Source organism: Dermacentor silvarum, chromosome 8, assembly GCF_013339745.2.
Source record: "Dermacentor silvarum isolate Dsil-2018 chromosome 8, BIME_Dsil_1.4, whole genome shotgun sequence".
NCBI lineage: Eukaryota > Metazoa > Arthropoda > Arachnida > Ixodida > Ixodidae > Dermacentor > Dermacentor silvarum.
The window spans coordinates 70,352,630-70,366,354 of record NC_051161.1 but is presented as its reverse complement, the minus strand read 5'-3'; the positions used below and the strand labels follow the sequence as shown (position 1 = coordinate 70,366,354).

The 13,725-nt window shown below is 44.6% G+C and overlaps 1 long non-coding RNA gene across 1 annotated transcript in view; it reads left to right on the top strand.

Annotated features, from left to right (window-relative positions):
- The first annotated feature begins 3,232 nt into the window (after positions 1–3,232).
- Positions 3,233–13,725, top strand: part of LOC125947577 (uncharacterized) — a 58,037-nt gene continuing 47,544 nt past the window's right edge. The window contains exon 1 of the long non-coding RNA XR_007468408.1: positions 3,233–3,304. This is a non-coding gene — a long non-coding RNA (uncharacterized LOC125947577). The remainder of the gene's footprint in view (positions 3,305–13,725) is intronic.

The following is a 13,725-nucleotide window of genomic DNA, read 5'->3' as shown; positions in this document are numbered from 1 at the left end:
CCCACCTTGCCCTTCGACACGTTGCTACCTTCCGCAGCACAATCACCCAGCACTGGTTACGCTCGCGATGCTATTGCCTTAGCCGCCCAGGCCCGAGAGGTCGCGCGTCATCGACTCACAGTCTCGCAAGCTCCTCAAAAACGACGCTACGACCTTCGGCACCGAGACCACCATTTTTCACCTGGTTCCCTTGTCCTTCTCTGGACGCCTTCACGTCGAGTCGGCTTGTCGGAAAAACTCCTTTCCCGTTATTCTGGTTCATACCAGATCTTACGACAACTGTCCGACGTGACATACGAGATCGCCCCAGTCGGTCAGCCTTCAGTGTCTCCCAACGTCACCAGCGATGTTGTTCACGTCGCCAGGCTCAAGCCCTATGTCTCCCCATTAAGCGACGCTCCAAAACCTGCACCGGGACGGAGCTAACCCCACCGGGAGGGTGATGTTACGGTGAAGGAAAAGAAGAAGGTGACGCGAACGAGAGGAAGACGAAGTCCCTGGCCGTTGCCTGAACGCCATATTTCTTCGCTTGTAAATATACATCCTTCTACACGCGTGGGCCTGCTTTCTTCCTGCAACAATATGTTTGCCTGTTGACCATCGGCGCCATGTTCCTCTCATTTCTGTCTTTCGCAATGCTTTTTTTGTGCTGTTATGAAAATAAGTGTCAGGCATTTAAGCTTACAAGAAAGCTTCAAGTTTAGATAACATTCAAAAGAACAAGATAATGTGAAATTAATGCTACTTCATCAGTCTATTACATACCAATGGCAAAATGAAGCAACGAAACATCTTAAATTGTGGCAAAAGTTCACGGAAGGTAGTTCGAATCACTGCATATGCGTGAAAACAATGAAACGGAAAAGATTATTGTTTTACAAGCAATAATCCCCACTTCCCAGATCAGATCATTAGAATATGTACCTGTACGAAATGAACAAACTATGAAGTGATGTCCTATGAAAAAAATTGTTCCATAGACAACAAGAATACCACAACAGTTGAGAAATGCGTCAGTGCGCTGTGGCAATAGCTGTGTACGAAATACAGTGCTTGAGAAAGCGCGATGCACGATCCCGACAGCGCCAGGAAATTACTTTCATGAGGACATAAACAGTGAAGTCGAGCTTTCTGCCAAAATACTATTAGCTTTGGATCAAACCGAATAGGAGCTATGATACGCCACTGTACCGCGTTGACACCGGGCGGAGATAGTGCTAGACAACCACGGCAAGATGCGCATTTATTAAAAAGGGGGTGCAGCCCATACATGAATACCTATGTGAAATATTATAACCAAACCAGGCGTGCGGCTTTACATGAAAGTATACAGCACATTTCTAAATATACCGTGCTCTCAGACAAGAGCATCCACATGCTACGTAGTACTTTATCAACGAGCTGCCGTCTTATAGTATGGATGAAAAACATTTTCTTGCACAAATTACTTTACCAGCCTCATGCTTAGCTGCTCATCTGGTAACATACGGCATATAAGTACAAGAGTTTTGGGATTGAAATGCATTTTCTGGCCAGTAATGTTGTGCATCTTTCTCTTCAATTGTAGTGCAAGTACTTGGCGAGTTTGCGCATCTTTGTTCTGTGTTTGATTTTCCATTGCATACTTTAATTTTTTTAAATGTTGCCATTGGAAAATTAAGAATACTTCTCACTGCATTAGCGATGAAATGTTAAAGAGAATGTTTATGTATTATTGCAAGATGTGTTGTAAACATCATGAAAATTTTTGTAATCGGATTTTATGTGTGTATCAGTATGTTTTCCGACATTTTACTCAGTGTGTCTTGTGACTGTTTCATCAATAAAAATGTTGACCTTTTAAGAAAAAGATGTTTCATTCGAGTGACTTGGCGACTAAACACCAAATCCAATTAACCAAGCATAAATAAGTGCAGGAGCTGCTTATGAAGGAATCAAATATCCCTGACATGTAAGTCTTGTGAATCGCCTCTGATATGACCATGGTACTACATAGCGAGTGCTCTCGCACAACTGTGTGAAGGAGTACAAACACTCTGTTAAGAGGAGTACAAGCACTCTGTTGGGGGAGTAGAAGCACTCGGATCGAGGGAGTACTATACTATTGTGGGGTGGAGTACAATCACTGTGTTAGGAAGGAGTACAAGCACTCTGGGGGAGCAGAACCACTTGGTTTGGGGGGAGTACTAATACTCTTGTGGGGTGGAGTGTTCGTACTATGGAAGAGTTCTAGCACTCTGTTTAGGAGGAGTACTAATACTCTGTGCGGGGGAGTTGCTGTACTCTCTCTGAGATGGAGGCGTTTACTTCTGAAAATGTAGTGAAATGTGGGACAAGCAGATACTTCCTCAAAGAGAGTTCCCGGAACTCTCTTTGTTTTTAGAGTGCAGTGAGTTACGACCGCCAGATAATTGTTTAGTTAAGTGGTTTTCGGGCAGCTGCGCTGGCCGACGGGCTTGGCATCGCACGATAGGACGAGCATTCTTTACCTAAAGCTTTCGTTGGCCTCCAAAGAAAGTATATTCTGCGCAAGGGTGAGGTTTTGACACCCGTTTACGGCTGAGATATTCCTGCATCGCTTTCCTCCTTGAAAGCACTTCTAAAATTAAATAAAGTCACTTCTGTTTTTAGCGGATATGGCGTCACATCATTATTTATTCTATTATTATTATTAGTGTTTGCTCATCACACAGATGGCGCTAAGCCCCATAAACCACCGATGAAACGCCATGTTTTGAACGTATGGACATCTGTGGAAGTTTCGCTGCCAGGTATATTTATCTTCTAAATACCCCAATAAGTGGATGGAAAAACGGCGCCGTGGTAGCTCAGTTGGTATGGGCATTGTGGGTTCTATCCCTCCTGAGGCCAGTTGTTTTCTTTTTCATCCACTTCCATTTTCAGTTAATAATAATTATTTATTTCGTTTAGGAGTCACAAATAAGTTCACCCATGCTGTCGTTCGAGTAATTGTTTGTTGCCTTCTTATGATGTGACTTCATTAGCACACCTGAGACGCTGATAGCACACCAGTGATTCCTTGTATATGTGGCACTAAACCGCAGGGAGCACCGTTCGCCAGCCTCCATGCCTTCAATGAACTTTGAAACGTCATATCACACTGATAAAGAAATAAACGTTCATCGATTTGATGCAACCATCGACTTTCAGTGACCCTTGCGACACCTACGTCTCTCAGCTTACTGTTTCACGGGGCGTTTTCCTAACTTCGCATTTTGACAACAGCAGCCAGAGCGGGGAACACGCCTGCTTATTTCAACTACTTCATACTGCAGGGCTCCAGGTCAGCTACGCTTTTTGATTTTCTCTGTTTCTTATTCCCTGTCACTGCTGCCAATTTGCTTTGCCATGTTGCTTGCTTGAATTGTGAAGAGGTTGTCGTGGGGTGGTATTTCCCGTTGCCACATTCGAGAGGAGCTAAGTGTGACCACGTGTATTGCGTGTGAATTTAGTTTCCATGGTGTAACATGATCTGGACTAACAAGCATGCCGACCGGGCACTTCGAAGACAAGTGCTCAATCCACAGGCCCCGAAAACATGTGGATTCCATGCACTGTGGGAATCGGTTTATGAAGCATTCATTTGTGATGTTGAATTATGCTGTTTTGTTTAGCTACCATTTGCCACTATTAACCTCGTGCGCGGCGGCTGGTGGCTCTGCGAATGACACACTAGTGACCTCAGCCGGGAGGCTCGCCTTTGTGGTCTGCTATACGCTGCATATTGGAGGTGCTGGTCTTTTTCACGTAAAGCTCACGCAATCTTTATTGCGCCGCATCCCTTTGTGATGGTTCCCGGGCTAATAAAGGCTGCAAGCAGCTGTTAGATCGACTAAGGGACAGAAGCGCAGTGTTTGAGCCACACAAATGCCATGTAATTGTCATCACCATGTTAACATGGCCAATCACGTTTCGCTGGATGTAGTACTTCTTGCTCAAGTACCGAACAGCATAAACTTGGAGCCCAGCACATTATGGCGCTAATAAAATAGGGTTAGCCCTGTTTCGTTAAGCCGTGCTGGATTTATTATATTATATTAAGATAAACGCATAATTTTAACGATGTTCATTGTTTTCTTGCAAGCATATGTGTGTATTGTCCTCTGCTTTCTGCTGGCAATATCTATTTATGCTAATAAAAGGGATTAAGCGACCTTGCAAAAACATTAATGTCAATTTAGAGACTTCTTTTTCTCATTGTAGCGACACGATCGAAACATTGCTGGAAGCACTGGTGACGACCAACTAGTTTCCTGAGAATGGCATCAAGCCTCTTTTGTGATATGTTTAACGCGCTGTGCTGCAACAAAATCGGAATGTCATTGGCGAATGGAGTGGGCTACCCAATATGCAGTTGGCGCTGGACAGAAAAACACATTATTACAGCGCATACACAGCAGCTAAAGGCCAAATGCGGCAGTTCATCATCAAAAACGTGCCGAGAAATCGTGATGAGTGGGCAACGACAACGCAACAGCAATGACTAAGACCCAACGGCTTACACGCGCGTGTACACACTGATGACTAGCTGGCGACGCCAGGAGCAATCCACACTAAGCGTGCTGACGACCATGACTCTGCTGGATTTGTCAAGGAATACTACCACTTTTCAAGCGCGACCACTTGTGCCGCTTGAAATGCGGGTCCCATGCATGACGCCGATTTAATGACGCCGACAGCATGACAACTCTGGAATGACGACGATAGAACGAGCACGACGACATGGCAATGACTTTGTACCAACGACACAATGACAACAATGGCATGACGATTAGAGCACTGCACGGACTCGGGCTTACTCGAAAGCCCGGGCCCGGCCCGGCCCACGGGCCGGGCCGGGCCGGGTAGAGCAGTTTTTTCACGGGCTCGGGCCAGGCTCGGGCACGGCGTGTGCTTTTTGACGCGGGCCCGGGCCGGGATCGGGCTTTCTGGTGGTGTGCATGTAACGTGCAGCGAGTTATTCTCGGGCATCTCAACTCTGAAAACATTATTTTTCGGTGCTCGGGCCAGGTTCGGGCCAGTTTCGAGCCGGGCGATCGGGCCGGGCTCGGGCCTAAGGTAAAGGGGTGGCGGGCCGGGCCGGGCGGGTAACGTAGATTATTTCCGGGCCAGGGCCGGGCCCGGGTCTCGCCATAAAAGTTTTGATCGGGCTCGGGCGGGCCGCCCAACGTAAAAACGGGCCCGGGCCGGGCTCGGGCTGAAAAAATCGGCCTGTGCAGTGCTCTAATGACGATTATGGGATGATGACACTAGAAAAATGACGATGAAACTACCATGACGAAATGAAGACGACGCAGTGACGGCAACACCATAACGGGGAAGGCATGACGACGACGACGACAGCATGACGACAATAGTAAACGTAGGACTTCATGGTATACCTGTTACAAAGACGTCCTCTTGAGCAAGGTTAATGAGGCAGCAGCTAAACTACGCTGCAAAGCTTTCTGACACGTACAGTATGGCACTTCATAGGTTAGCCACAAGGCCAGAATGCACGCTTTGTATTATTGTTCGGTTTGCGAGATAGGACGTGAGGGACATCTGGTGGGAGCGAAGGAAGGCTTCGCGGCAGCAGACTGGCAGCGCGTATCTTACTGAAGATATGGTCAAGGATTCGAGGGTTTTGTTGTCACATGCTAAGGCGTGAGGCAAGAAGGCCGGATATCAGTTTGTAGGGTTAAAGAAGGGAAGGTGATCGTGCGAAAGCAGAGTGGAGAACGGCCGCATGTTATCAGAAGTGACGATGACTTGTCTGTCTTAAGGGACTGAGTATCTCCGCTGATCTGATCAAGTTATCAATCCCGTAAATGGCAGACTTAGGTCACATTTATCTTCAAATCTTCTTCGTAAGTTTTAGCCTAACACCACCAGTCTCTCGGGTTGTTTTACATTTTAACGTTCAATTAATACGCAATCAGGTGACAGAGTTAGTGTTTGTTTAGCAATTTACGGCAATATATTGAAATGTTAGTGTTGACGGAAAGATGGAGTAGTTGCGCATTCGATGCCTATGAGCTTCCAAACATGAAGATGTTTAATGTGTGGCGAGAAAACCGTCGAGGAGAAGGGGTACCTATTTTAAGTCCGAATGGCTTAGAAGCTACTCCACGCTGACATTTCTTGTGACACCTCATTACAAAGGCATAAGGACAACAGTCAATGACAAATATAGGGGGAATAGTTTATTTGAAATGTAGAAATTAAAGGTAATGAAAATAAAAGAGGGTGAAAAAACGACTGGCCGCAGATGGGGAACGAACCGACGTCTGCGCATTACTCGTGCGACGCTCTTACCAATTGAGCGACCGGGGCGGCGTCTTCCAGTCCGCTTTTTTGCGTGTTCATGTATGTGTACCAGAGCTAACCTTGGCAGTGTTAGCCAGCGCCACAACTTACAGCCATGGCGGCGGATGTTCTAAGTACACCGCCAATACCGTTGTAGATCGCGAACTCTTCAAGCTGTTCATTGTGAGTTTTTTTCAACCCCCTCCATTTTTTCGGAAATATGAAAAAAATGTTTTATTTGAATTGACATAGAGTACGGGAGTCCGGGCATCATGATTCTACGTAATCAAAGAATATACCATGGCATAAAACCTGTACGTAAAATGCACCTTCATAGGTATCTCCAAAGCACTTGGACATCTTAATTGGATACCTTGTGATTTTGAATGGCATAAGTTACTTTTTTTAATTTGCGCTACTCCGTTCTTAAAGCTATGTCTATGTCATTGGATGATCCCGCCTAAATAAAGCGGAATTTTCGATGACATTCTTATTTTCTTATATTTGGTCGGTCCCATACTTGACCACAGAGTTTGCCCGCGTTAACAAATGGGAACATCAATACCTTAAATGTGCATATATATATATATATATATATATATATTGCCATTTCTGTATGCTTACACGTCTCCTCAGCGTTCTTCTCTCGACAAGAGAGAGAAACGAAGAGAGAAATGTAGGAAGGTTAACCAAGGACGTTCCCGCTAGGCTACCCTACACTTGGGGAGGTGAAAGGGGAAGAATAGATACGGAGAGAACAGAAAAATAATAGAGTCAGTCATTCGCAGAACCAGTCACAGAAGAATCTCCGCTGTCACAAGTATTCGTACAATCCAGTATTCTTCGCTAACTACAGAAGGGATTTTGTGGCCTTTTGCATGCAAGATTGCATATGCTATGGCCCAAGGATCTTTTCTTCCGAGAGCATTCTGTTATCTAACAGGTTGAGTTTAGCTTGCAGAATACGTCGTTGAGTGTCAAAAGATGGACAGTGACACAGAAGCTGCTCGAGAATCTCGTCGCACCCGCACAACTTGCACGCCGCACTGTTGGCCATCCCTATTAGGAACGAATAGGGGTTGGTAAATGCGACGCCCAACCACATTCGACACAGTAAACTTATTTCGCGACGGGAGAGTCCAGGGTCAAGAGAGTGCAAACGTGAGTTGGCTGAAACCCGGTGAATTTCATCGTAGAAGTGTGATGTGGCGAGCAAGGGATTGAAGTTGTACAGATCGACATTCTGATGTTGGATTCTTGCTTGACATTATGCTAAACCTGGATGTGCGACAACTAGTAACAGAGCCTACGCGAGTTTGTGATGCGTCCTCTTCAATCTTAGATCTTGCTTTTGTTACTAGGACAATTGAAGAATGTAGAGTCTCTGTGAATTCCGGTATTTCTGATCATGCGATGGTGTTGTTATCATGTAACCTTGAAAAACCTTGTATTGCTCCCTCCGAAATAGTTTCTGTAAAAGATTTTTCTCGTGCCCGGGATGAAAGTGTTCTGGATTATCTTGAAATAAAATTCAACAGCTTTCAAGGCTCAGATGTTAATGTACTTTGAGATCAATTTAAACAGATATGCACTTACTGTCTTGACAATTTCATACCAAACAAAACAAAGAAAACAAGAAAACCAAATCCCTGGATCACGAGAGAGGTCTTACACCTGAAAAGAAAACTTAAGCGCATCAAAAAAAGAGGAGCAGCCGCCAACATTGTTGAAACCGCTCGAACGGCATTTAATGAGGCGTTGAAACGTTCCAAATGGCATTATTTTCAACATACCCTATCAAATTTTTAAACAAATCCCCTCAGAAGTTCTGGGACTTCTTGAATCAGAAGAAATAGTCGATTGACGAGATACAAATTGATGGTGTTCAAATTGTTGACAAGGAGGCCATTGCGGAACATTTTAACTCGTATTTCCACAGCGTGTTTTCCATCCCTTCTGAAAGAGTCAGTCTTACACCTGTATCTTGCTATGATCTCGAAGATATAGTGTCGCTGCAGGGTATTGTGGCTATGCTTCTTAACCTGAAGACTAAAACATCACCCGGTCCTGATGGGCTTCCGAATGCGTTCCTTCGTCGTTACGCTGAAGTGCTCGCCCCATTCCTTGCATGCATTTTTCGCGCATCGATATCTTCTGCGGATCTACCAATTGACTGGCGAACGGCGCGTGTGGTGCCCATACACAAGAAAGGTGACACTGCGCTGATTTCAAATTATCGTCCTATATCTCTGACTTCTTCGTGCTGTAAGATGCTTCAACATATTGTTACGGGGAAAAGAAGTAAGAAATGTATTTACAGTGTATTTACAAGACTGGCAGCGGCTGATAAGATCATAGTAAGCACGCGAAGTCGCGAACTTCGTCTTCTTCAAGTGCTCTCAAAACGTCTTCTTCATCGCTCTGTCACATGACCCACGGCGGCTGAAGCACCGACCCGGTGCTGGTTAGGAGGCGGTCGAGTGATACGGCTTAAGACGCGCGACGTGGACTACGTCGGAACGAGGCTGAGCCACGGTGGGGTCAAGAGGGGCGATTTCGTAGGTGACGTCAGTTACTTGACGCAAGACGCGGTAAGGACCAGAGTAGCGTAAGCAACTTCTCCGAGAGGCCAACGCGTCGCGACGGAGACCAAAGGAGAACCAGGGCGCCCGGTGTGTAGTGGGCGTCACGATGGCGGGTGTCATATAAGCGCCGCTGATTTTCCTGCGAGTCCACAAGTCGACGTCGGGCAATATGGCGTGCCTCCTGTGCCTGGATTATGGCGTCCCGGGCGTACTCTGATGTGAAATGCAGGCTATCAGGCAGGAGGGTGTCGAAATGTAGCGTAGGGTTGCGGCCAAACAAGAGGAAGAATGGAGAGAAGCCTGCGGTATCGTGGCGAGAAGAATTGTAGGCAAAGGTAACGAATGGTAATGCAACGTCCCAGTCGCGATGGTCAGCGGAGACATACATGGATAGCATCTCAGTGAGGGTCCGGTTGAGACGCTCGGTTAGTGTTGCTAATCACGTAATCACATTTTTAACAGATAACAACATCTGTCTTCATTTCAACATGGGTTTAGGAAGGGCTTTTCTACCGTCGCACAACTAACCACAGTAATTCACAATTTTGCAAGTGTTATGGACAAGTCTAGTCAAACTGAAGTAATTTTCTTGGACTTTCGAAAAGCATTCGACCTTGTGTCACATCAAAAGTTAGTTTTCAGGCTAAAATACATTGGCCTTCCACCTTTCATAATAAACTGGATTTCCGCATACTTGGCAAACCGCGTACAGTCGGTTTCTGTTAATGGTCACCACTCGCGTCGTTTGCCAGTTACTTCCGAGGTACCACAAGGTAGCGTACTGGGACCACTCTTGTTTTTGATTTTTATTAATGATATTGTTAACCTTGTTACTGAACCAGTACAAGTTCGTTTATTTGCGGATGACTGCATTTTGTTTCATGAGATTGCTTCACGAGAGGATCAGGAACTTTTGAATACTAACCTTCACAGCATTTATTCATGGTGTAAACAATGAGACATGCAGCTGAATGAAGAAAAACCAGTATACATGCAAATAACCAAGAAAAGACATAGGTGGAAGTTTCCGTATAATCTTCCTACTCATGATCTTGTTGAAGTGAATGAATACAAATATTTAGGTGTGACAATAACTAACAACTTAAGTTGGAATTCACATATCTCTAATGTATGTGCTGCCTCATTTCGTAAACTCTGTATTCTGCGTCATAAACTAAAACAAGCGCCCCCGGAAACTAAACTTCATGCATACAAATCACGCATTCGGCCGAAATTGGAATACGCATGCACAGTCTGGGATCCCCATAATAAGTACAGTATTAATGCACTAGAAATGATTCAGCGGAAAGCAGTTAGGTTTATTTTTTCTAAGTACCGTATAAGCGACTCACCAACAACTATCATGCGCAATCAAGGTATACAGACATTACAACTACGGCGGAAAATTCTAAGGCTTAAATTTCTTTTCCTCCTCAAAAATAACAAACTCTCGATCGATCCTGCTCCATATATACGCACATTAACTACAAGAGTAACCAGACATCACCACTCTGAATCTTTAACTCCCTATCAAACAAGAACTAACACTTTTAAATTTTCCCTTTTCCCCCGTACTATTGAAGAATGGAACGCAGTACCATTATCATTGCTAAAGATCACTGACTTAATAGACCTGATCAATTTTTAATCTGTTAATATCACAACAGAGATGTGAGCGTTTTGGTTTGTTTTCTTTTGGGTGCTTGTATGCTTGTATTGTATTGTAATCCTGAATGCTCTGTTGTAATTTTCCCCCTCCTGCTTGGGCCCGCATGGGCCTGTAGTATATTGTAAATAAAAAATAAAATAAATAAAGTTGCCGCACAGCATCCGTTCTTGAGAGTGGTATAAGAACCAGCTGATGTTTTTGATGAGCCGAGCGTGCTGCTTCATCTGCGCTGTCGTTGCCGACAATTCCGCAATGGCTTGGCAACCATTGAAATAAAATGTCGTGTGTCCTTCTTCGAGCGCGTGATGATGAGCGTGCCTTATTTCGTGCACTACCTGCTCGTGTAACGCATGACGTAGGGCAAACTGCAGAGCTTGTAGGGCTGCTTTGGAATCACTGAATATGGCCCAACGATTTCGTGGCTGCTGGAGCACGTAATTGAGTACACCTTGAAGATCCGCAAGTTCTGCTTTTGTAGGACGTGGTATTGTGCGAGTATTTAAATTGCAAATTGACGGCGTGCGATGGAACAACTACTGCTCCGGTAGAGCTGTTGGTAATGGTGGAACCGTCCGTGTAAATGTGTGTGTGGTCAAAATAATACTCTTCGAGGACAAGCAGTGACAATCGTTTCAGGGTTAGTGGTGAGAAGTCTGTCTTTTTCTAATCCCAGAAACTGAGAGGTACACGTGAATTTGCAGGAGACACCACAATGCCGATGTTGGGCGTTTCGCAGGCTTGAAGCCAGATGGTATTGAGGCATGGTGTCTTGTCACAATACTACAGAATGTAGCCTGTGGTCTTCGCGCTGGCAAATCGGCTAAATGATGGGATGGTAGCCGTGAACTGTGTCGAATGTGTGTTCTTAGCGTCTCACCGACGATATGAGTGGTGATCGGGTGCTCCTGTGCAATGACAATCTTTGCAGCTGTCGATGAACATCTCGGGAGGCGAAGACATGTCCGAAGTATTTGGGCTTGTACGCTCTGTAGTGCAAGGATATTAGTCTTGCATGTGTGGGACAAGACAGGAAGACTTATCGCAGGAATCCGAGAAAATGTGCCGTGTATAGCTGTAACATGGAGCGCACGGATGGTCCCCACGCTTTTCCAGCTGCAGATTTAAAAATATTCTCAATACAAATGAGTTTTTTCTTCATGTAGGAGACATGGGCACTCCAGGTGAGGTTGCGATCCACAATAACGCCTAAGAACCTGTAAGTTTTCTTGTGCTCAATTGACTGGCCCTCGATACACACCGGGAAGAAATACATCGGTCTTCATGTAAAGACCACTAGTGCACATTTTTGTGGATATCGCTGTCGGCGAAGGTATGCCACTCTCAGGGTTTCCGCTGTCTGTACTCTGGCGCGCACTTGTGGCCTTGTCACGCCGGACGCTCAGATGCAAATATTGTCTGTGTAGAGCGAGATATTATCCGTCTGTGGTAGCGTTTCGGCGAGCCACACTAGAACAAGATCTCTCGACAAAGATCAAACATTACCTCCGTCCTTATTTCTGCGCCGAAGTCTCACATTGTGCACTCGCATTGCGCATTCGCTGTAGTGCATAAGCCTGAATAATGCATGACAATGAAGTTGATACCTTTGCGATTCCTTAACATATATATTGCATGACTTGAGACAGGATCATTGAAATAAAATAGGCAATTGCACGCATTGTCTTAAGTGCTATACCGTTTAATTACCTGCTTCTCAGCCGTTTCGCTTCAGAAGGATTCCAACATGTGCATTGGAATCTGTAAATGTACACCTGCCATATGTCTGCTTGCATAGAACGTAACTTAAAAGTCTAAAGAAGGCTTCATATAACGCTGAATTTAGCAATGCGTTGGATCTGCCGTAATATTTCGCCTTATATTCGGTGTTGCTCCTCAGATACTGATCTACTTCAAAGATGACTACAAAAATGCTATCTACCCTGTGCACTAAGCTCAGCGCTGGCAGTCGACAGGTCTCGCTAATGCTGCTTCTAGCAACGCAAGCTGCAGAGCCTACTGGGGTGCATTGGCGTTGAAGAAAAAGCTGATGCCTTTTGTAGGCTTTCCAAGGATGACCAAACGAAGCACAACCTAAAGTTTGTAAGGACTGAAAACAAAGTAAGCCGACACAATGGAGCCGCTCGCTGAAGCTAAAAACAAGCTGTTATGCCCTATGCGCAAGCGCTGGCGGACAGGTAATATTGATGGCTGTTCTTGTGCAGAGCAAACCAAGGAAATCGTAAAAGATTACGATGCCATCTCGCGGAAAGCCTCCTAAATGTTTAACTGTGGTGTTAAGTGACCATTCGTCACTTGCCACCAAAAATAAAGAAAAAAGAAAATTTATAAATATTTCTATAGTTGAAACTAAGATACGAAATCATGTCACGGGATTTATGAAATGTTAGTTTCTTTTCGAAAATCAGAAAATTGGTACACCTGATTGTGTAACTCCGTTCCCTGCATAAATTTAAGTGATAGAGCGGAAATGTGGTGCATGCACACAAAGGTAAGGCATATTTATACCTAAATATGTTCAAGCATTTTATACCCTCTGTGTGACTGTCGCAACGTCAATGAGATGGGCCACAAATATTCACGTACACACTAGCACATATTCAGTGACAAATGCCTGGTTATACCTAGGGTTTTTCGTATTCGGGATTTCTATTTTTCATATTCGGGGGTAAATATGGGGAGGTATTTTGACAGAGGAAAGCTGGCAAGAAAGTGACCGTTTTGTTGCCAGGTGGCCCAAACTTTTAAAATTTTCTGGTAAGATTTACAAGCAAGCAATGGCCTCCTATTGGACACAACCGTTTTGTTTAAACAAACGTAATCATTCATAGGAACATTATTGGCAAAGAGAGCTGCTCGAATATTATATGAGGAACTCATCTCTACAAAACCTGGTTGTCAGGCAATATTATTACATCTAAAATAAATCACAGTAATAACTACAAGTAGACTGGTTTGGCAATTCAAGCAAATAGTTTTCCGCACTTTCTTGAAGGAATCGAAAGAGTACAAAAAGTACAGCACTGGACATTTGCTACAGAGAAGGTGTGATGTTTTTTTTTATCTTACAAGCCTTTGTTCACTTTTATTATCGTATGTACTGGGATAATCTCTGTGTCCATATTAAAGTTATCAGGCCTTTCG